Source organism: Triturus cristatus, chromosome 2_1, assembly GCF_964204655.1.
Source record: "Triturus cristatus chromosome 2_1, aTriCri1.1, whole genome shotgun sequence".
Taxonomy (NCBI): Eukaryota; Metazoa; Chordata; class Amphibia; order Caudata; family Salamandridae; genus Triturus; species Triturus cristatus.
In genome coordinates this window covers 805,288,923-805,311,805 of record NC_140581.1, presented here as the reverse complement: position 1 = coordinate 805,311,805, position 22,883 = coordinate 805,288,923, and positions in this window count along the sequence as shown.

The following is a 22,883-nucleotide window of genomic DNA, read 5'->3' as shown; positions in this document are numbered from 1 at the left end:
GTTACATTGTTCTCTGTGTGGGTTGTAGTTCACAGTGAATGCTGACGGAATGGCATACAGAGAACCCAGCATCAATACCTTCTCTTGATTTAGATGACTCTTTGACTAGAGCTGTAAGAGTCTCCAACTTATCATTTAATACTTTAGCCATCCTTCCCATACTCTACCATAGGCTTATAATTTCGCCCCTTAGTTTCTTTAGTTGTGCATCAACACCCACAGCATTTTTAACTTCATTTGGCATTGTGGTAACTTTCCCCCTAGATACACAGAAAAAGATATTCTTCGAGTTCTATAGGTTTTCTAGCGCTGTGTATTGGTTGGACCATTCCACATTGATAATTGTACATTCCTCCTTCAAGCTTACAGGGTCTGCTAATTCCTGGCGAGGATGCGATGTAGGCGATAAAGGGCTCTGAATATTGAGGGTCTCAGCTGATATGGCTTCAGGTGGTTGGTCAAAGTAAGATATGATACTCTCCTGAGATTTTGAGTTTTTTCCAGCTAGACTTGTTTTCCTCACCTGCTGGTGTATCCCTCTTACCTCAGATTTAGGGACTAACAAACCCTCGACCTCCTCAATTAGATCATAAATGTCATTGAAAGTGCAATTTTCTGCTGCATGTCTTGGGATTTTCCTCGCACTTCCTACTCTTGGGATCTTATCTAGTGCCTTCCTCTAACCATTGCTCATTTTGGTTTAAATAGGACCAGTGTCTCTATTGATTACATCAGTACTTCATTTTTACATCCAGATCCTACCAACAAAATAGTGCCGTACCTACAGTTAGGGCCAAAGGGGGTAGCCCTGCACTTCCTCTTCCTGTTGAGGACAGCCACAGGGTACGCCCGCCCTTGGTCCAAATGTGTCCCACGCAGTGGGAAAAGGTGATGCACTTTGAAGCGCTGTTGTTTCTGGTCCTGTTCCCAGCTGACAGGTGGTGCCTCCTGGGGCACGGGTTCTTGGAGTCCCCTGTGTCAAGGCTGAGGTACAGCATCCCACCCAGAGGAAGAAGGTGATGTGTTTTATAGTGCCGTTATTCCTGGTCCTGCCGCCAGCTGAAAGGCGGCACCTTCTGGTGCGTGGGTTCCTTGGGCTTAGAGTCCCCTGTGTAAAGGCTAAGGTACGGCGTCCCAGTATTGTATATAAACTGTTAAACCCTTGAGTGCCCCGCCGTTTCCCCGCCCTGTGCCAGCCCTTTCATTAGCGGGCGGGGTTCATGACGAGATAGTCTCGTCATGGGCACAGCGCAACCGCGGCCCATGACGAGACCATCTCGTCATGGGCACTCAAGAGGTTAAATATATTTTTACCTGCTAAGCTTGGTTATACTTTGACCGGTAAGTGTATATTTATGAGTTTATGAAACAAGATTCCAATTCTACTTCACATTTGTAAGGCAATGCCTCTTGTGTAAGATTCTTATACACACTTCTTAAACTCTCACACCACCTTATTCATCAACCCTAAAGTACTGAGTACAAGCTCGTACAAACACATAAAATCATGGCAGATACGGATTCTTGGGCCACATGGCAAATTACACAGGAAGGAAGAACTACAAAATAAAGCACTGGAACAAAGTCATTGTTTTATTATGAACTGGGAGTATGTCCCTGATGAGTGTTACTGAATACCTTTTTCAGCCGTTTACTTGATAAAAATCAATGGAAATTCTAATTGTTGATTTGAGGACTGTAAAGCTGCCCTTGATTGTGAATATAATGGACTCAATTAATTGAAAATAATTTATTCTCTGGCCTTAGGAAATATTTTATGCAACCCAGGACCACTTTTGGGGTATCACCCCTCATTTTCTTTTTGCATATGTCACCCTGGGTGGGACGGGTATTCCAAAACATGGGTCCCGTGCTTGCCATGCCACTGGATTCAAGTTATCCTCGCTGATGAGGGGAGAATCTCCTGAAGCGGTCTTAGGATGCTTGTTTTTGGTCCAGGTAGGACCTGGCCTTTCAATTCAGGTTGGACTGTTCCCATGGGGAGCAGGGTCAAGAAGACTGATTTGCATATGGCTCGGTCCAAACTGGGGTAGAGTGGTGAGCAAAAACACAATGGATTTAGGCCCAGATCTCTGTACTGAGGGTGAGTGTTTGACATTTTTCAGCATTTCATCTGTGAATTGTTCTTTTTGCACCTTTAACATATAGCTTTATTTCAGTCTATGTTGCATTAAAAGTTTTCTTTGAGGTGGAGTTTGATGCGTGCAATGTAATACTCCCAAAATGAAATGCACTTCTATTCTTTGCTGAGGTTCTTAAAGCTAAACACTACTATATATCTATACAACAATTATGAATTTGCAATTTATGACCCAGATTTTCATACTGTGATACAATGCAGCTTAGGGCCCAAAGTTGCTATGCTGCATTGTGAGACAGGGAGAGAGCAGGAAAGTGCCATTTCTACTAAGATATGGCACTATTCTGCTCTCTCCCTAGTTGTGGTGCTCAATTAAGCTGCCCAGTGCCATGCACACACCTCAGCGCCATAGTGAAAAGTTGTCTGTGCTGTCTCGAATAGGTTTTGTACTTGAAGGGTACCCTTCCAGTAAAAAAACTATACCTAGACTAATTTTAAATCTTTTTCCCACTTTGAATGTGTGCTGTACAGAGCAGTACACATGCAAAGTTGCAAATTTTAGGAGAAATAAAAGCATTTCTCCTTTTTAATGCCTTCTTTCATGTGGCACTAATTTTTTGTGCAAAACCCTGTCTACTACTATTAGTACATAGGGTTATGTGTCAAAAACCATGGGTAGTTGCATGGCAACACCCATGTAATACCAATGCAATGCCCCCTTGACATTTTGCAATACTTTGCGTTCCTTTCAGGCAACTTTCGTGAGCAAGACAGCAGATCAAAAAAGGGTTAAGGCACAAAAGTCCAGCTCTCATCAATTCTAAGTATTTATAGTTTTGAAATTATATTCTGAAGCATGGTGCAAAGATCCAGAGACGCAACTCAACTATGGGGTCTATTATAAGGGCCGGCAGATCGCCACTGCCCGTATGGCGGTGGCGATCCACCCGCCATTATTCTCCGCCCGCCTCCCATTTCCCCCATGCAATATTAGGATGGCGGGGGACCCCGGAGGACGGAAAGACCGTCTGCCGGTTTTCCGACGGTCTCACTGGAGACCGGGCGGAAAAGGGATCTAATATGGTGGGGGTGTCTGCAAGACACCGCCATCCATATTAGCATGCAGGCGGAGCACCGCCCGCCACAATGCTGGCAATAGGGGATGCCACCATCACGGTGGCGGTGGCATCCTAATTGACGGTGCAGGACCGCCGCACCGCAACACCACCAGGGTGGCAGGCGGATGAAAATCCATCAGGGAAGATCCAAATCTAGTAGTCAGAGAAGCGGACAAAGGCAGCACTATTGTTTTGATGGACCACATGGAATACATGATGGTAATAGATAGACAACTCAATGAAATCACATGCTATGAAAGACTCAAAAGTAATCCTATAGCTGTGTTTGAAAAGAACATCAATACTGGATTAACTGACTGGCATGAGTCTTGTCTCATAACCGATTTGGAGTTCACGTATCTCTTAGCACATAATTCGAGACATCTGTGTATTTACGTGCTCCCAAAAATACTCAAGGGAGGCCCATTTTCACCGGGAAGACCCATATTATCAGGTAATGGGGTACCTACTGAATGAATTGCAGAGTATGTCGATACATTTCTTCAGCATTTTGCTCATTATCTTCCCTCATACTTGAAGGACAGCAGAAACCTACTATGTAAGCTAGATCATTTTAAATATGGAAGGGGAAATTTCACCCTTGTCACCATGGACTTAGAGAGTCTCTACACCTGTATTCAAAAGAACTGTGGTCTCAGGTCTTTAACTCATTTCCTGTACAAGTGCAATGCCAAACATCTTAAGCATACTCATATGATCCTTGAAATGTCAGATATGATCTTAACGCGGAACGCTTTTATGCATAATGGAGAGTGGTTTCTTCAGAAACAAGGAACGGCCATGGGCTCCAGATTTGCTCCATCTTATTCTAACCTTTTCATGGGTTTGTATGAGATGGAGCATGCCTGGGGCTATGGTGTGAGAGTTTGGATTGAAAATATTCTTTTTTTATGGTAGATACATCGATGATGTCTTCTAATTTGGAAGGGTAGTGATGAAGAATTGGGGAAGTATTATGAACATCTTAACAACAATAAATGTGATGTCAAGTTCACAATCAATAGCTCTAAACAGGAGATAGAGTTCCTGGATCTTAAATTATATATATAGAGGACAACACAGAACACAGTGACATTCATAGAAAATTAACATCATGTAACAGTGTACTTCACATTGTCAGCTGTGATCCAATATCTACATTCACTGCCATATCCTTTGGAGAAAGGGTAAGGGCATGGCAGGATTGTAGCCAAAATCATAATTTCAAAAAACACATTGATAAGATCAAGAGGGATTTTATTGAGAGCGGCTATGAGGCAAATTGCCTCATAAGTGCCGAAAAGAAAGTAAGCAAATTAGATGGGAAACAAACCCTTGCAATCATGACTCATAAAAACAACGTGGCTCAGCAGATGGAGGTAGCATGCGTAATGGAATACAACATGTATAGTGGTCACATTTTTAATATCCTACTCAAGAACTGGCATTTGTTGACCTCTAACACTCTGCCTACTGGCATTGTATCGAACAAACCCAGGGACACATATCGCAAAGGCAAAACAATAAAAAATATTTGTTATGTCCGAGTTATATTAAAGAACCCAGCCCTACAACAAAAACATGGTTACCTGAAAGGCCGCCTGGCATCCATACATGTGGTAATGGTACTGTATGTCACATAGGGATGAATACGCAATTGAGCTTCCAATATAACAATTCAAAGGAGTACAAAATCATGTCCTTTATAAACTGCAACACAACATACACAGTTTATCTTATTAGATGTGCATGTGATAAAATATATATTGGAAGCAGCAAAATGAGTCTTAAAGTTTGTATACAGGAACAAGTTAGAGGTATCAAGAATAAAGATGAACGCTACCCGATTGCGATGCACTTACACACAAACCACCCAGCAGACTCTAGAGTTACTTTCTGTGGAATAGATCATATAAAAAAGGGGGAGAGAGGTGGGACAGGGTCACTTTTTCAGGAGAAGCGGAGGCAAGATGGATATGTTGTCTCCGGACTGTGACCTTTGGTCTCAATATAAATAATGAATTTCATCATTTTCTGTAGATAACCATTGATCGCAATATTACCTTCCACCATATGTAGCATGCTGTAATTCCCTCTATGATGACAGTCATTTAGCAACTGTACAGTATAAAGAGCTATAGCCCTTTTTCAGAAATTTCTGCTCTTTAACATTTGCAGGAGAGCAGTCATCCTACATCCATACCGAGCAAGACCCGGTGGTAATATCTAACATTGAACCGGGCCACTGTACACAAAAACCCCCATGAACACTATACGGTAGCAATAATAATACATTTGATATCTCTAACTTTTTGTCTAAGAGCTCATGACACTTAGAGCCCTGTTGATTTCGCTACTTTATGGAGCACGCTCACGATAATATGATGCCCACCGTCTCGTTACTATGCATGGGGATCGTGTCCTAGACTTTAAATTAATGCAGTAGAGTACCTGTACCACACTAAAGAATGTAATAAGGGATAGACTGCTTTTGGTCATTGCGCTTGCTTTTCTAATATATTAGTGGAAAGGGCGACATTCTCAATATATCTTTTTGGCTCTGATTTAAGTCTTATAACACTAGGAGCTCTGATGAATTCGTCACTGAATGACTTTTTGGTTATTCCAAGATTTTGCCCACCATTTTAGTTACTATGTGTCTAGTTTATGTTCTAGCCTGCAGATTAAGACTGTTAAACACTTGTATCACATTCATGATTCATAGATTGTCTGCCCGATTTTACGTCCATTAAAGTATCAACTGCGGTATTAAATCGGATTTATTTGCTGTCTGGATCGGAGTCTTTATGACTCTAACAAGAATGTTACGGAACAGCGATTATTCTTTCTAAGATGGCGCCCATCTTAACTAGTCTTTGGGCTTTAGTCCCTTATTCTTGTCCATTACCCAACACAGGTGTTGATGATCATGGGTGCATTTTATAAGCAACTCCCATAATGGCGCTCGGTTCTTTACTTTCGGAACCGGAATTTATGACATCACGATTTGGAGCGAATTTACTCCGTGAGTAGACCTCGTTAAGTTCATAGTGATTAGCAAGCGTCTGAGCGGATGATGTGTCCCGCTCTTAACTGTTCGTGGCTGGCATAGGAGTGTATGTATGCAGGGGGATAAGGTTGCAAGCACAGTGCTGTTGCGGGCATTGGACAATTTTGGTACTTCGAGTCAGGCATTTGATGTAAAAGTCACCTGGTTGTGGACTATTGGGACAGTGCGGGCTTTGTTTGTACCACTCTCAATATGGCATCATTATTGGGACTTCTTTTTGAGGAGTTTTTTTCTGACTAAAAGTGGCAATACGACACACCGTAATTTTGTTTGAACTTTTGTGGAATGCGCATCATGTGTGCTTTGACTGTAAATAGTTAAACTGGACTTTTATATTGAATTGTTACACAATACGCTTAATGGGTTTAGATGGTCGCAACTTTATCCATGCTTATTTAACTTTTTTTGAGCTAGGATCCCACATTCTGTTTGGAATGCTTGTAATATATCACTGTTCTGTGGCATAATTATTCATCACTTGAGTGTGAGTGTCTCTTAACAAACAGGGCTAAAATTCAATGATATCATATAGTATTTCTTATCGATGCTCATGTTTCTCTCTACGCACGTTGCAGCAGGTTGGATGCAGTCTGAGTTCATTGCTTACTCATGGCTTTCATATCTTCTAAATATTTTGGAGCAATCTAGCATAATATGGAGAAATATCGAGTACCCATGCGCATAATAACTATGTACCCATATCATGTAGATTATATTCAGAACATAGAGTAATATAGGTCACCCACAAGCATTAAAACTGTGTGCTCACACTAGCCATGAGTTGGTTATCTGAAATGCCGGGTACTCATAGTTTTGTATAGAAATTGTGCATTTTAGCGACACTAGTATGATGAGCCTCTATTTAAATACTTTTACAGAATGAATTGAACACAACAATGTATTCAAACTAGGAAATACGATCTGAAGAAAATGCAGAAAACATCATCCTCATGTTAAGGTACGGCAGCTTAATTTGCAACTACCACAAAAAAGTTGAAAAAAATATTTAGCTTCAGTAAAACATTTTTAAGGTCAATGAGCCCTCACCCAATTTTCTTAACAAAACCATCAGATAAGATCCATGTATTATTACTCTATTGTGAATTAGTGCGCTAATTGATCACAATTCTCATGCTCAAAAATAATATGCAAATATAATATTTCTGCGTTTGTCCTCATTTCTGTTTATATATGTGCATACAATTTATCTGGGTCTGGATATGTCACACTGTGAATTATATGAAGCTTTACACAGTGTCAATATTGCGTGTTGTCTCTTTCTAATTTTTACACAAAACCTGCATTTAAGGGTGTTGCATTTATAACTTTGTTGTGAATCAGTGTAGCAACTCTTTAGGTTCAGCATGTTCAAATACAATATGTAGATATACTATATCTGTGTTTGTCTTCTTCTGTGTTTATGCATGTGCATACAGTCCTTTTGAATCTGTATTTATTACATTGGGAATTGTCAGGATTGCTGTGTAGTGTAAATATAGTGTATTGTCTGGTTCTTTGTTTTTAACATGTATATATGTTGTAATATAAGTTTATGTTTTTTATACATTCTATCGCCATGACGAAGTCCAAGGGGGAAAAACGCATCGGCTATTAGGCTATCAGTTGCATGCTATGGTTTAATGGACAAGATCTGAATAAAGAATCTATTTTCCAAAGAATTATGACTCGTACAATGTTTTACTAAGAAGACAGTTACTTTGTTTTTTCTATTTTCAGATTATGGACTACAATCCATGTTATTTAACTGTTTAATTGTGAAATTGATTGCTGAACCATATTGTGAACTTTCCACAGAAAAACTAGGTTTGTGCTGGAAATTAAATTAGAAAACGATTTTGCTCATGTTTGTGTCACTTTTGTGATGCAAACCTAGAGGAACATGTTTGCAAGTCTACCCCTTAGTGTGACTCAAAGACAAACAAAATAAAGGTGTTTTTTGGAGAACAGGTGGGCATAAGACAAAATGCACCAAATTGCTACTTGCAATATATCAGAATGATCACACTGCCTACTAGTTTTCTATTCAAATATTTATTGTATGCTCCCTTTTTTTAAGAATATTGGTGGATACATGCATACTGATTTGCAGATAAGGGAACTTGCATATCAAAATATTAGAGATGTGTTTGAAGAGAGAGTTAGCGAAGGAGAGAGAGTGGGGGAGGGAGAAATATGATGATAGATTGTGATTTTACAACACTATATTGCCATTAAGGAGTTCTTTTTTTTTTTAATCATTCTTTTTATTAAAGACATTGAATCGATAACCAGTCCGCATTAAAGAGAAAGTAAATCAGGAGTACATTAAATATCACAACACAGAGCCATTGATGAGTTCTGATCATTAGAAAGAAGGGTTAGTGGTTTATTAATGTCATCAGAACACCAAGCTGTTTTTATATTCCCTAGTAATTTAATAACATCCCAAATGACAGGAAAAGGAGTGTAATCAGGAAGATTAAAATGAAAATATTCTTGAAAGAAGGAGGTAAAGTAAAAAGTGAAATTAGTGTCCATTAGCAAAAATTAGTTCACTCAGTCAAAATAACTTTTTTTCGCCAACACAATGTAGGTAGAAAAAGTATACTACATTTAAAAGAAACATTTCGCAGCATTACAGCAAAGTTAACATATATATAAAAATGTTTAAAACTATTAAATTTACAAACTACATATTCATTGTTATTTACACAATAAAATAAGTTCATTTCATATTTGGGGATATATTTTTAGCTGAGTGTACGTCTATTTTTTAGTGCAGATAGTAAAAAGGACTACACAACACTGTTTAAAGTTCATTTTACGCATAATGGGGATAATAAATTGTTTTCTTTCATCACAATAACATTTTCAAAAGAACAAAAAGTGTATATCATCCTGTACAGCTCGCTCATCACAGGTACAGAATGGAAGGTCAGAAGCAACATAGACATTGTGGGGGAAACCCAACATAAGTGGAATATAATTTAAACGAAACCTCACCAGGATGTACCTATGTTGCAGATTAGTGACGAAAGATAGATATGTTGTGGTTGGATCCATTAGATTTATGCTAGGGGAGGCCAGGTATGATTTAACTGTCGACAAATTAATATTTTGGTCTCCCTTCTTATCTGTCGATTAGATAATAATTGCACTTTTAAGTCAGTTTTAGACATGGAACAACAGATAGTAGGATCCAAAAAAAGATTATGTATCCCAGCTGCCTTCAATGTCGATTCAACATAAACTAACCAGGTAATGTTACCTACCCCATCTAATTTCAAAACATCCTTTATAATGTCTCTTGTCAGAGCAGGGGTCTCCTTTCGCCATATTGTGTGCCATATTAGGATTGGCGCCATTGCAATTTTATCGGTGATATAAGGTGCCCTCAGTTCCGTGTGGCACTTATAGTTGGCACATGACTTTGGTAGTGAAAGGACCCTTTTAAAAAAATTATCTTCAATAATCTGCAGTTTCGTACAATCTCTCATTCCCCAAACAGCTGCCCCATAAGTGGCAGCGGATACAGTCTTAGCTTGATACACTGATTTTATTAAGTCTATTGGTTTTAAGCCAGTTTTTTTAATGAATTTAGTTAGGGCCCCAACATTTTTTTCCATCTGAGTCCCTCTATTAACAATCATCTTTTGCCAGTTGGTTTGGGAATCAAGCATAATCCCTAGGTAGTTAACAGTATCGACATCCCCAAATTTTCCCCCTTCAATAGTAATTTGTGGTTGATTTTGTTGTTTTGTGCCTGCTGCTAAAATAAAAGACTTTGAATAATCAACTTTCATACCTAGATTGCTCATAAACTGTGTGTATTCCAGGACTAGATGATGCGGTGCATTACTAGTACGCGCTAAAAGCACTGCGTCTTCCGCATACAGTAGAATTGGTACCTGTGCTGAGTTAATATAAGGGACATCCGGAGTTGAACCCAACAGTGCAGATTCTACACCATTGGTGAGAGTGCGACTAAGAAGGGGGAAGAACGCACCACTGCCTCACACTTCTTGCAATTTTAAAAGACCTGGTGCACTCACCATCCCTCCCATAGCGAACGAAGGCTGAAGCACCTGAATACAGGTCACGGATGATATTAATAATGTTCAGGTCAATCCCCATTGCCTCCATGATCTAGCAAACTAGCAGCAGCCTCGTTAATCTCTAAAATTTGTGGAAAGGATTGGGGGTTGTCATATCGACTGCTCTAAAAAGACCTTCAAAATGAGTCACCCATTCTTCCTGGTCAACATTGGTATCTGTAGTCATAGACTGCTCATCTTTTAGGAACGGAGCATTAATCAGAGACCAGAATGCTTGCAAGTTTTTTAGTATAGCAGCCTTCTGCAAGTTTTCCCACCATTCCTCCGTTAAGGACTTCAGTCTAGTGGTCCTTGCATTTTATAAGGCTTAGGGCAAACTTTTGACCAATAGTGGATTGCGAGGTTTGGACTTCAAGGCTATATGCAGACTCTTTAGTGTTTTGTCACAGTTATCATCAAACCAACTATATTTTTTACGCCGGACATTTTGGATAACACGGGTTAAGTTGTTTTTAACATCAGATAAAATTAGCTCAAAATCCAAAAGCATGATGTCATGTGGGTCAGAATCTAAGCAAAGCATTATCTCCCCATATCGTTTGGACACTAAATTGGCCAGAAATCTCCCAGTGTCCACTTTTTCCCACTTTAGAACAATGCCATTTTCTCTTGCAATTACAGGGTTTATAGGGAGTTTAAAGGTACAGTCCTTTTTCTTTGCGGTTTGAATAAAAAAGGTTACTGCAGCGTGATCACTGAATGGATAAAACACAATCTTAAAATGAGAAAAAAGGCCTATTATTGAAGCAGAGACCAAAACATAATCAAGGGTAGAAGAGGAAGAATTATTTAAAACTGTAAATTCTAACTGACCAGTTAAATCATCGGAAACATTTAAAAATAGAAGATTATTTATCATTAGTAATCTGTTTAGGGTGTTACCATATTCTGTATGAGAAAAGTGGGGGACACACTCCCCATCATCATCCTGTATTCCACAAGCTAACTAATTGAACTTATCACATGGGTGAATATTGAAATCCCCAAGCCAAATTATATTACAGGGTTTGGTGCATTTATCTTCTAAGTCAATAACATCAATTTCCAGAGGGACCAACATCGCTGCTTGGTTACTTCCAAGGTTATTATTGTAGAAGTTAATAAGGAGCCAACAGTAATCCAAACAATATTCAATTAAAATTATATGGTAATAAGGTGACCTATTCAAGAATGACTTCACTTTAAAAGGAAAAGCATTAGAGAGTAATGTCAGCAAGCCACCTTTAGCCCCACCAGCAGGTGACGGTACAAGTATGGAAAGAACGGCAGCCATTCAAATATATTGAATGTATTTCCCAGGTCTCTTGAAGGCACACTATATCACTAGATGTCAACAGAGGGAGCCATTCATTATTAGACCTTTTTGGTTGTAACCAGCAATGTTCCAAGACATAGCCGCTATAGAACCAAAAAGATTCCCTTGAGGTTACGGACTCTGGGACAAATGTAGGCTGACTTGACGTCTGGCTAATGTCTCTATGGGAATAATAGAGGGAGCTGTGTGCGAGGGAGACCCCTTTTGTAAATCTAGAACACCATCCTCACTAGTTAACATAATCTGAGAATCCAGTCAGTCTTAGGCAGACAGGCCTTCTAGAGCAGCAAATCAATTTGTTAAAGAAAGGGGAGGGACTAAGGGGGGAAGAAGTTGATTAAACAAGTGACGTGAAGGCCTCCAGGTAAATTGTGATCTAGGAGTAAACATCTGTGATGTAGAATACGGTTTGTAAAAGAAGCCCAAAGGTAGAACAAAAATTTTAGATTGAAATGATGACATGTCTGGTAAAACAGATAATAGTTCACCTACTATATGGTGGCTATCAAAGTTCACTATGATGCAGTCACCTGTGATAGTTTTGGGAGCCCTTCCTACCCAAGATACCCTCCTAGCCATAATGATATTATGGTGGGAATTAGAGTTTTCACCTAGACGATTAGATAGCCAATGCTGAGTTTTATTTATTAGCTGTTCCGTATTTTCTAATGTATTTGGTTTGAGTTCCGGAACATTAACTAGAACTAGAACACATGGACACGGAGCTGGAGGGAGATCTAGTCTTGACTTAGGCTTCCCAATTTCAACTTGATGCTGAGAAGCTCCCTTTCCCAAGCATGATGGTTGTGGCCTTTCCTCCAAACACGTTGTAGGTATAGATGGGGTAGTACGTGGGTGAATAGCAGTAGAGATAGAGGGTATTTGTTGTCTACCATGTACCTTGAACAACCAATATTCTCAGAGTTACCTTGTGCCTGTGTCTGCGTTTGTGTCCTACCGTGAGTTTTATATACATTAGCTCTCATCTTTTTGGCAGAATCACGGACGGAGCCAGGGAAAACAGTAGGAACCCCCATAGTTTGTTGTTGGGCTTGACTTTCCATACTATCAATAATGACATTTGGCCTATCAGGCATCGTAGGGGGGACCAAACCTAGTTGGGGATTGGATCTAACTACGTCAGTTGACACAATGGAATTAGAGAGGGGCTGGGTTGAGAGAGAAGAGGCCTCAAGAGAAGATAGTTTTCCTCTATTTGGGACAATTTATATAATATAGGATTTAATAATACAGTCATCATAGACTCAAGTCTTTTCATTAGATCAGAATCACAAGGATGATCAGACCCCAAAGCTGAGTGATTGGTGATTTCATTTTGTCTGGTGGATCTAGTAGATCTTAGTTGTAATGAAGGTCCTATGTCCATTTTCTTACACCCAGTATCTTTCTCCTTACAGATCCTTTTTAATGTTCTTTGTTTTAAGGGGCCACCTCCCTTACTTTTTTTGAATTTTGTATCTGGATGGTTATTTTCGACTTGGTTGGCCGGTAATTGCTCCTAGGTTGTATTGCAGTCTTCGTCTATAGTGTTGGTAGATTGCGATGGATTCACTGCTGGAGTTATAACAGAACTCAGTTCGTCTACTAATTGGCCAGAATCCAATCGGTCAGAGGCTAGAGTCCCTTGACCTAAAGAGGAACGATTTTGCATGATCAAAGTATCCAAAGACAACCTTCTCTCAGTAAGTTCAATTTCATGAGCCAGAACAGATTCGCCCTAGTTAAAAAGGCATCCAGGGTCCCAACATGGACAGACCCTTGTTTTTCCTTAGGATTCTTTCTTTTATTCATTTTGCCCTCAATAATACTAATCACCCCACTCAACGTGCAACTTTCCCAACGGTACAATAGATAGTATTATAATCTGCAGTTTGTAAGGCCAAACGAGGTCCAACGCCTCCCTACCTTTTCCTTCGAGATGGCAGGACTCAGTCCTAATGCAGCAACGAACTCCTACAACAAGCCAAGAGGGTAGGCTCAGCCCAGCCTCTTCCGGCCCTGACGGGCATGGACGGTCCCGCCGTTGGCCCGGGCTTCGCCCGGGCATGGCCCAGGTACGTCCGCGTGGGTCCCATGCTGCGAGAGCCCGCTCCTGATTTCAAAGCGCCTCCTGGCGCTGGATTGGCTGCATGGCTCTGACCGCAAAGGAACCCAGCAGGAAAAGGAGCTAACGGCGGGACCCGTGCTTTGGGAGCCCGCTCCTGATTTCAAAGCGCCTCCTGACGCTGGATTGGCTGCGCGGCTCCGGCCGCAAAAGGAACGCAGCAGGAAAAGGAGCTGATGGCGGGACCCACACTGCAGGAGTCCGCTCCTGATTTCAAAGCACCTTCTGGCGCTGGATTGGCTGCGCGGCTCCAGCCGCAAAAGGAACCCAGCAGGAAAAGGAGCTGATTGCGGGACCCGCATTGCAGGAGTCTGTTCCTAATTTCAAAGCGCCACCTGGAGTAGTTTTGTAGCTTTTGCTGCCCAATAGGTAGTGGGTTCTCTCGGGAACCCCTCGCCTAACAGAGAAAAATGAGTTAAAATCTCCATCTCATAGGGAAAGCATCTGTGGGTATATATGTCTAATTAGACTGAAACTGGGGCATAGTCAGAAATTATAATGGACCTAATGTCTGCAGCACGTAAAGACTGAGTTAGATGATGTGAAATAAAAATATAATCTATCCTAGATTGTTTGTCGTGAACTGGGGAAAAACATATACTTCCTCAGGGAAGGATCGCAAAATAGCCAAGCATCAGCAAGGTGGCGTTGTTGAATAGCATGTTCAAATGATTTTTGTGGTTTCTTGGGAAAATAATGGGAAGATGAATGTTTGTCAAGAAAGTGATCAACACAATTATTATAATCACCTGCTAGAATAAGATTAGCACCATGGTATTGCAGGTGTTTCATAGCAATGTTGGATCAAAAGTTGAAATCAGCAGCATTAGGAGCATAGACTTTACACACAACAAGGGGAACTTCGTTAGTTAATAATTTAAGCAATAGCCATCTTCCTTCAAGATCCATTTCCTGGGAGAGCATTTCAAGTTTTAAAGATTTATGGCATACATTTATAACCTCATTCTTTTTATCATTGTCAGGTGGAAAAAATACATTTCCTACCCAACTTTTACTAATTTCGTGCACTCATGCTCTTTTAGATGGGGTTTGTGCAAACAAGCAATGTATGCATTAAGTTCTGACAAGAGCGTTAAAATTCATTGGCGTTTTTATGGGAGAATTTAGACCCCTGGAATTCTAGAAAAACACTGTTAAAGTCATGAGAAACATACAACATATATTTGTGCAATCAAATCAAGTTTTAGGAGGAATATAAAACATCAAACAAGATTGGATGAGAAATAAAGCAAATAGCAAAGAAGAAACAATGTGATGAATCAGTAAATATTATGTAATGAAGAAAAGGTATACAGCTAAAGAAGAGACAAGTGAAAAAAAGAAAAGAGGAAAGCATAAGATGATAAAAACAGAGGGGCAGATTTATGAGCCCCTTGCGCCACTTTTGCATCACTTTTAACATGGGAAAAGTGACGCAAAAGTGGCGCAAGGGGCTCATAAATCTGCCCCAGAGGATTTAAGAAAGAAGTAAGATAACAATGAAAATAAACATACCTACAAACGCTATTCATGAATACGGGGGTAGACCACATGAGAAGACAGGACGTCCTAATCCTAGAGGGTAGGGAGGAACACTAAGGACAGTATAAGATATGATGGGGACAGAAACATTAAACAACAACAAACAACTCTGTAAGAAAAATTTGAGTTAGTTAGAATATCATAAAAAAGAAATAAAATCAAAATATAGCTTCATAATAACAAGTCAGAAAATTGAACAAAGAAAAACAGTAACATAATGCCACCACAACAAAAGAACTCGAGTCTAAAGAAAAGCATAGAAAAAAATGTCAAGAAACATAATACTATTATGACACATGAGCTGATGAAGTAAAGCTCATATTCTCCTGCTTATGTATTGCAATAAAGTCCCTCAGACGAGATGGATCTTTGTACGTTGTCATTTTGTTATTGTACGTGACCTCAAAGAGACAATGATGAGAAAGTCCAAAAAGAGATCCAAGAGAGCAAAGCATTGGTCTCATGTTCAGGAACACTCTTCGTTGACCTGCAGTGCTCTTGGCGTAATCTTGAGAAAATAATAAATTGTGTCTAGTCTAAGAGATACATTTGACTTGTCTAGTGGCTGAGATGACTTGCATAAATTGTGTATATTCTAGAAAGTACAAGATGACTCCTCGAGGTTTCCTAGATTTGGCTGGAGATGTGGAAGAATGACCAAGTCTATGACCTCGCTCTATATTTTGTGGAGGGCCATCAGGCAGGTTCAAGACCAGTGGTAGGAAAGTTAAAAAAAAAAAAAAAGGACTTGCTCCTACCATACCTTCATGAAGACCATGAATGCATAAATTATTTCTTCTGTCTAGATTTTTTAAATCTTCAACTTGTTTACGCAAGGTGGTTACCTGTTTCTGAAGAAGATTCAACTTAGAAGGTGTAACCTTGAAAAAACAAAAATGTCTTGCTCCTTATTACTGACACGCTCTTCAACAAGAGACCATCAATCTGAAAGACTTTGTAATTTAGCATTAGTTTTATTTCATGAAAGGGTGCAACGCTCTTATTTTCTCTAATAACAAGTCCAGAGAGGCATTAGAAGATGATTTAGAGGGTGACAAAGGATCTTTTTTTAGCCTTTTAATGGACGCCTTACAAGTGGAAGGTTGTACAGCATTAGTGGATGTAGCCAAGGCTGAAGAAGCAGCATGCACTTGTGTGACATCGAGTTATCCATTCTGAGGTAATTGCAGGATCCAGAATGAAATTTAGACAACCTGCCTGGAGAGAATCGAGTTGGGAGCTTATGACATTTTAATACTCTCATGCACAAGATGCAATTGCTGAAAATCTTTAAGTGTATGAATTAATACAGGGAAATAGGTCTAGGTTTTGGAAACATCAAGTGCCCATTCTACACAGACATCACCCGCGATTCCATACCCTAAAATCTCACAGGTGAGAGCTATTCCTTTCTATCATAACTCCTCTTCAACCTCACAAGGCACACTACCTCTGATACTCCCTGACCCTTTTTACCCCCTTTAAGCTACACTTCCACTATAGAGCTCACAGGCTTACACAACTATTCCATTAAATAGCCCCTAACCTTACAAAAAAGCAGCCAAAGGCTTTAAACATAATCTATTAAAATCTCACCCAGAAACTCTAAACTCTGACCCTTACTTCTTAAATAACAAAGGTCATATAACTAATGGCATCATCTTCTATACCAAAAGAAGAACCCAATGGCAGAAAGCCTTTCTCGCCCTATTCTTGATTGCATCCACTAGGAAAACAGCACATGGTCTTACATTATCCATCATTCCCTCCCCTTCCTACAAAGCGGCAGTAACAATTACCATCTATCATAATTGGATCATCCTCATGCAAGCATCAGACTGTAACCTAAATCTACTGGATAGCTTCTTTCCCCTCATCAAAGAGAATGTTGTAAGACCCCATCCCACCTGCATACCAGCAAACCACTCTCCCAGTTCTCTACCTGACTCCCTATTAACATATTTTCCCTTGATATCCCATCCGGCATATACACCCACCCCAGACCTAATCAACACCCCTAGGGAAGACATACAACTCCCCAAGTCCTACTCGTCCCCCAGCACCACCTCCCCCAGCAAACCACTCTCCCAGTTCTCTGCCCGACTCCCTACCTGACTCCCCATTAAGACAGTTTCCCTCGATATCCCATCGGGCATATACACCCATCCCAGACCTAATCGACATCCCTGGGGATGACATACATCTCCCCAAGTCCTATTCTTCCCCCAGCACCACCATAATTTCAACTGTGCCTATCACACCACACACCCTTATTTCCTCACCTAGAGCATTCCAATACACCCCCTATCCCCCACCACTACTCCCTTACTCTACATCCATACCTCCTCTCACCCTCATGATAACACATCCCTCCCCAGTTCCCACTCCACCCCTAGCAATTCCAATACAAATTATGTACCAATCTCCCCACACACCCTTACATCCACTCAGCCCACGTTCCCACCCTCTCCCTCTCCCCCTCTACAAATCCCACCGCCCCACTTATAGCACACATCAATACGTCCCTTCTCTACTCCCCCTTTCTAGTGATTACCACACTGAAAAACTGCCATACAATGAACCAGATTAAGTTTACCCCCTGGACCCCACACATGGAATATCCACTCTTCCCTTAACTACAGTCCATTCTATAAAAATATTAACTCCGACACCTGACCCTAGACTCAATGAGATATTACTATCTCTACAACAAGTCAAAGAGGACCTCCAAAACTATTCATGACCTGATTCTACAACAACCCAAGTCCACACGCCCCGGAGTAGAAGCTAAGACTTACTGCCATATCAACCACTCGAACGTCACACAGCAGTTATGTGCAAGCTCCCCGAACCAGGAGCTCCATAGATGGAGAACAGTACCTTACCCCAATGCCTCATCCCATCCGGTCAAAAGGAAAGACCCTCTATCATCTAAAGATCTAACTTCCCTACTCCATTCTTACGAGCGCCCAGCTCCACCCCTTAATACTGCGCACACGGATAACTCCCAAAAAAGTCCCTTAATCCAATACATCCCCTCCAATGCCTCTAGAGCTATAAGACACATTTCTAGAGGTATAGTTAAAAACAACCTCACGCGAGTACCCATCCCATACAAACCCAACACTACTCCTACCAAAGCACGGTTAAAATGTATTCTGCTAAACTGTAGGTCGGCCGCAAAAAATGCTGCCAATATAGCTGACCTCACACTAACTAATGAACCTGACCTTCTAATTTTAACTGAAACATTGCTAAATGAATCATCCATGCCCATCCTAGACTTACTAGTACCCCCAAACTATCACATCACAAGACTAGATAGAATTGATAGGCCAGTTGGTGGTATTGCTTGCATACATCGGAACAACCTGTCTGTGAACCGCTCCATCTCCCCGGATCTTTCATCCTGTGAATACCTATGTCTAGACATCACTAATAATAACAAACCAATATGTTCACTACATTCATTTTACCACCCACCAGGGAATAACCTCACCTTCATCGAACACCTCATGGATATCCTAGCCACAAATGTCGGACAACAAAACATTCAAATATTCCTAGGGGACTTTAACCTCCACTGCAATGCCCCTGATGATCCAGAGGTCAATAGCCTCAAAGTCTTCCTATCCGACCTTAACCTGTCCCAACTTTGTGACAGCCCCACCCATGAAAAAGGCTCAACCCTCGCTCTAGTAATTTCCAAAGCAAACTCCACCCAGCTAGAATCGATCCCCCCCTGTGACTGGTCTGACCATAACATCATCACTTTCCATATCAATGAATCAGTTAAACTAATGTCTGTCCAACCCACAAGAATGAAAATTTGGAACAGGAACCTAAAAAATGTCGGTCCTGACTTACTCGCAACCTCTAGTTCTAAATTCATGCTTCCACCGGAAGGGTTGGATGAGGTACATGATCTGACTAATCATTACTTCCACTCTATGAACATGGTATTAGACAATTTAGCTCCCCTACAACTAAAAAGAAGAAGATCACTAAGAGTAATTGAACGACAATGGAGATCGGCACCATCCTCTGACCACCTCAAGTTACTAAGAAGCACAAGGAAATCCTATTACAGAAAGATTAGACGATCAAAAGCAGACTTCTTCAGTAAGCAATTAGACGAAGCCAAGAATTGTCCCAGAAGGCTATTCAAACTAATCAAATCTCAATCCAAGGGTGTCTCCCACTCCCCCCATGTTAATCCAGACACACGTCCCAATTGCGAGGAATTTGCCTCCTTTTTCACAACAAAGACAGAAAACATAAAGACAAACCTGCTTAACGATTTATTATCCCATACCAAGCCTCAGATGATCTCCTCACTGACCCCGCTTGTGACCCCTCTTTGTTGTTCTGCAAATCTCCACCTCAAAAACAACGCATCCTGGGCCACCTTCAACACCCACAGCTAAGAAACTGTCCTAAAAACGCTCACGGCCCTGAATCCCTCCAATCACTTCACAGACGCTCTCCCAGCAAACTACTTTAAAAACTTCATTCGAATGTTAGTGCCTCTATGGACTAGGATTATACTAGGATTATAAACACTTCTCTCCTGCAAGGAACCATCCCAGACTTCCTTAAAGCAGGTCAGGTATCCCCCATCTTAAAGAAGCCATCGGCGGACCCGTCAGACCTGAATAACTGTCGCCCAATATCCAACATCCCCACCCTGGCCAAACTGCTAGAAAAATGTGTTCACACGCAGCTTATCAACCACATAGACCACTTCAACCTGCGCGATCAATTCCAATCAGGTTTCCGTGCAGGGCACAGTACTGAATCAGCCATGACCCACATTATAGTTGTTGCATTAAAACTCCTGGACCAAAGCGAAGTCTGTTTATTTTATTTTATTTATTTGGGTCATTTATATCGCGGACGAATCATCCCCAAGGGGATCTCTTGGTGCTAGAGAAAAAGAACAGGCAGTCAGTGAGGGGCGGCTTAAAAGAGCCATGTTTTGAGCAGTTTTTAAAATTGGTACAGATTCGGACATTCCCGGATTTGTTCAGGGAGGCCGTTCCATAGTTTGGGAGCCTGATGGGAAAAGGAGCGACCCCCCATTTTTACCTTCCTGATTCTTTGGCAGCACAGCAGCTTACGATTACTAGATCTGAGCTGACGTGTAGGTTGATACCATTTAAGTTTGCTGGTCACATAGGCCGGACCCAGTCCGTGCAGGGCCCTAAAGACCAGACACAACATTTTAAAGGTGGCCCGTTTATTGACTGGAAGCCAGTGTAATTGGCGTAGGAGAGGCAAAGAAGGGGTTTGGGCTGGTTTGTCAAGGGCGAGGCGGGAATCTGTATTTTGCACGACCTGTAATTTGGATAAAAGGTCCTCCCTAATTCCAACCAATAAGGAATTTCCATAATCAAGGCGGCTTATTAACAGCGCCTGAATGAGAGTCTTTCTGGCGCTGAGCGGGATCCATGGGAAGGTCTTACTCAACATCTGCATGGTCCCAAAACAGGAAGCTGCAAGCGTCTTCACCTGTGTCTCCATTGAGAGCTGGTTATCTATCTTTATCCCCAGGTTCTTCACCCAGCTTCTCGGGGAGGGGGCCTCTCCCAGTTCTGATGGCCACCAGTCTGGGGACCACAGATCAACAGCCTTGCCAAACAAGAGTATCTCAGTTTTAGAGGAATTTAGTAAAAAATGTCTCCTCATCCAATCTGCTATGTTGATCATGCACTTTGAAAACTTAGCTTCCGTTTCGGCAGGATCTTTATCTATATGTACAATCAGCTGCGTATCATCAGCGTAAGATATAGTTTCAAACCCACAGTTCCTGATGATTGAGGCCAGGGGGCAACATATAGATTAAATAATGTGGGACTCAATATGGAGCCCTGCGGTACCCCCTTGTCCACTGCAGCTGAAGATGACACATAGGACCCTAAGTGGACAGATTGAGCTCTATCTAATCCAGCTTGACCTATCCTCGGCCTTCGACACCGTTAAACACGACAACTTACTAGATCTCTTGAAACACAGAATGGGACTATCGATCGGTCCTAAACTGGTTCACCTCCTTCCTTCAAAATAGAACACAAAGATTCAAGGTCAATCAATCCTTATCCAAGCCCACCCCAGTCACTTTAAGAGTACCACAGGGATCATCCCTCTCCCCTACACTTTTCATCCTCCTTATGGAACCACTCACCAATCTTCTCAGCTCCTCGAATGTCCACTATCACATGTACGCAGATGACACACAACTCTACATAAAGATCCATTCAGTTGAGGACATCAAATCTCTCAATTCAACGCTCCAAAAAACGCAGACCTGGTTGGCCAAAAACCACTTAAAACTAAACACCCTCAAAACCGAATTCTTCTTAATTGCTCCCCCCAGCCAATCAACCATCATCCTCGATTGGATGAAGCACCTAACAGCACTTAACGGTCAACCTCTCATTATCGACTCTGCGAAATCGCTGGGAATAACTCTGGAAAATAAGCTAAATATGCAGAAACACATCAGCGCTTCGACAAAAGGAGCACATTTTCAGATGAACACCCCGAGAAGACTGAAATCCTTCCTGCCCGAAAATGACTTCAAACAGGCAGTTCAAGCTCTAGTAATCCCCAGAGTGGCGTACGGGAGTGTCGCTCTCTGCGGCCTTCCCAGATCGATGACGTCCCCTCTAAGAGCCTCAATGAACGCAGCTGCTAGCCTCATCACAGGCTCCAAAAGAATCTGTCACATCTTTCCTGACCTTTGTGCCCTCAACTGGCTAACTTTGAGGCCAGAATTCATTTGAAAATTGCCTGAATGACGCACAAGGCATTACATCACAAAACCGCGTGATACCTAGCTGAGTAATTGGTGCTATTGGGTGGTAACAGAACCACCAGGAGCTCCTATAATCTTCTACTGAAACCAAAACGATTTACCCAGAAGAAAACATACAACCGGACCTTTTCAGGAATGGCTCCCAGGGTTTGGAATGCCTTGCCCCCAGAAACGAGACAGAACCCGTCCACAGCATTTTTCAAAACAGAAGTGAAATAGATTCTCTTGGCCAAATTCACTGGCACTATTTATACATCCGTGTATATATTTGCTAGTCTGTAATAGTTACTACTTTTGTATTAGTCTAACCTATATTATTTTTATGCGTATTTCTGTCACCTATATTTTCCCTGTAAAGCGCTCTGATACCCGCAAGGGTCTGGTTCGCCCTACGCAAAACCTTCAAAAATAAAAATAAGAAAAATAAAATCAAGTAACCAAAGATGAGTGACAAACAAATTTTACTGGTAATAACTAAGCAGAGTCTATTGCCACAAGCCTACCAAAAAAAAGTAAGTGCTTCAAATAAATAAAAATGTAGGGGCAGATTAATGAGCCCCTTGCGCCTCATTTACGCCGCCGGTGCGTCACTTTTGTGACGCAGCGGCGGCGCAAATCCTGCGCCATGCTGCGGGGTATTTACAACGGGACGCATCTGGGAGATGCGTCACATTGTAAAG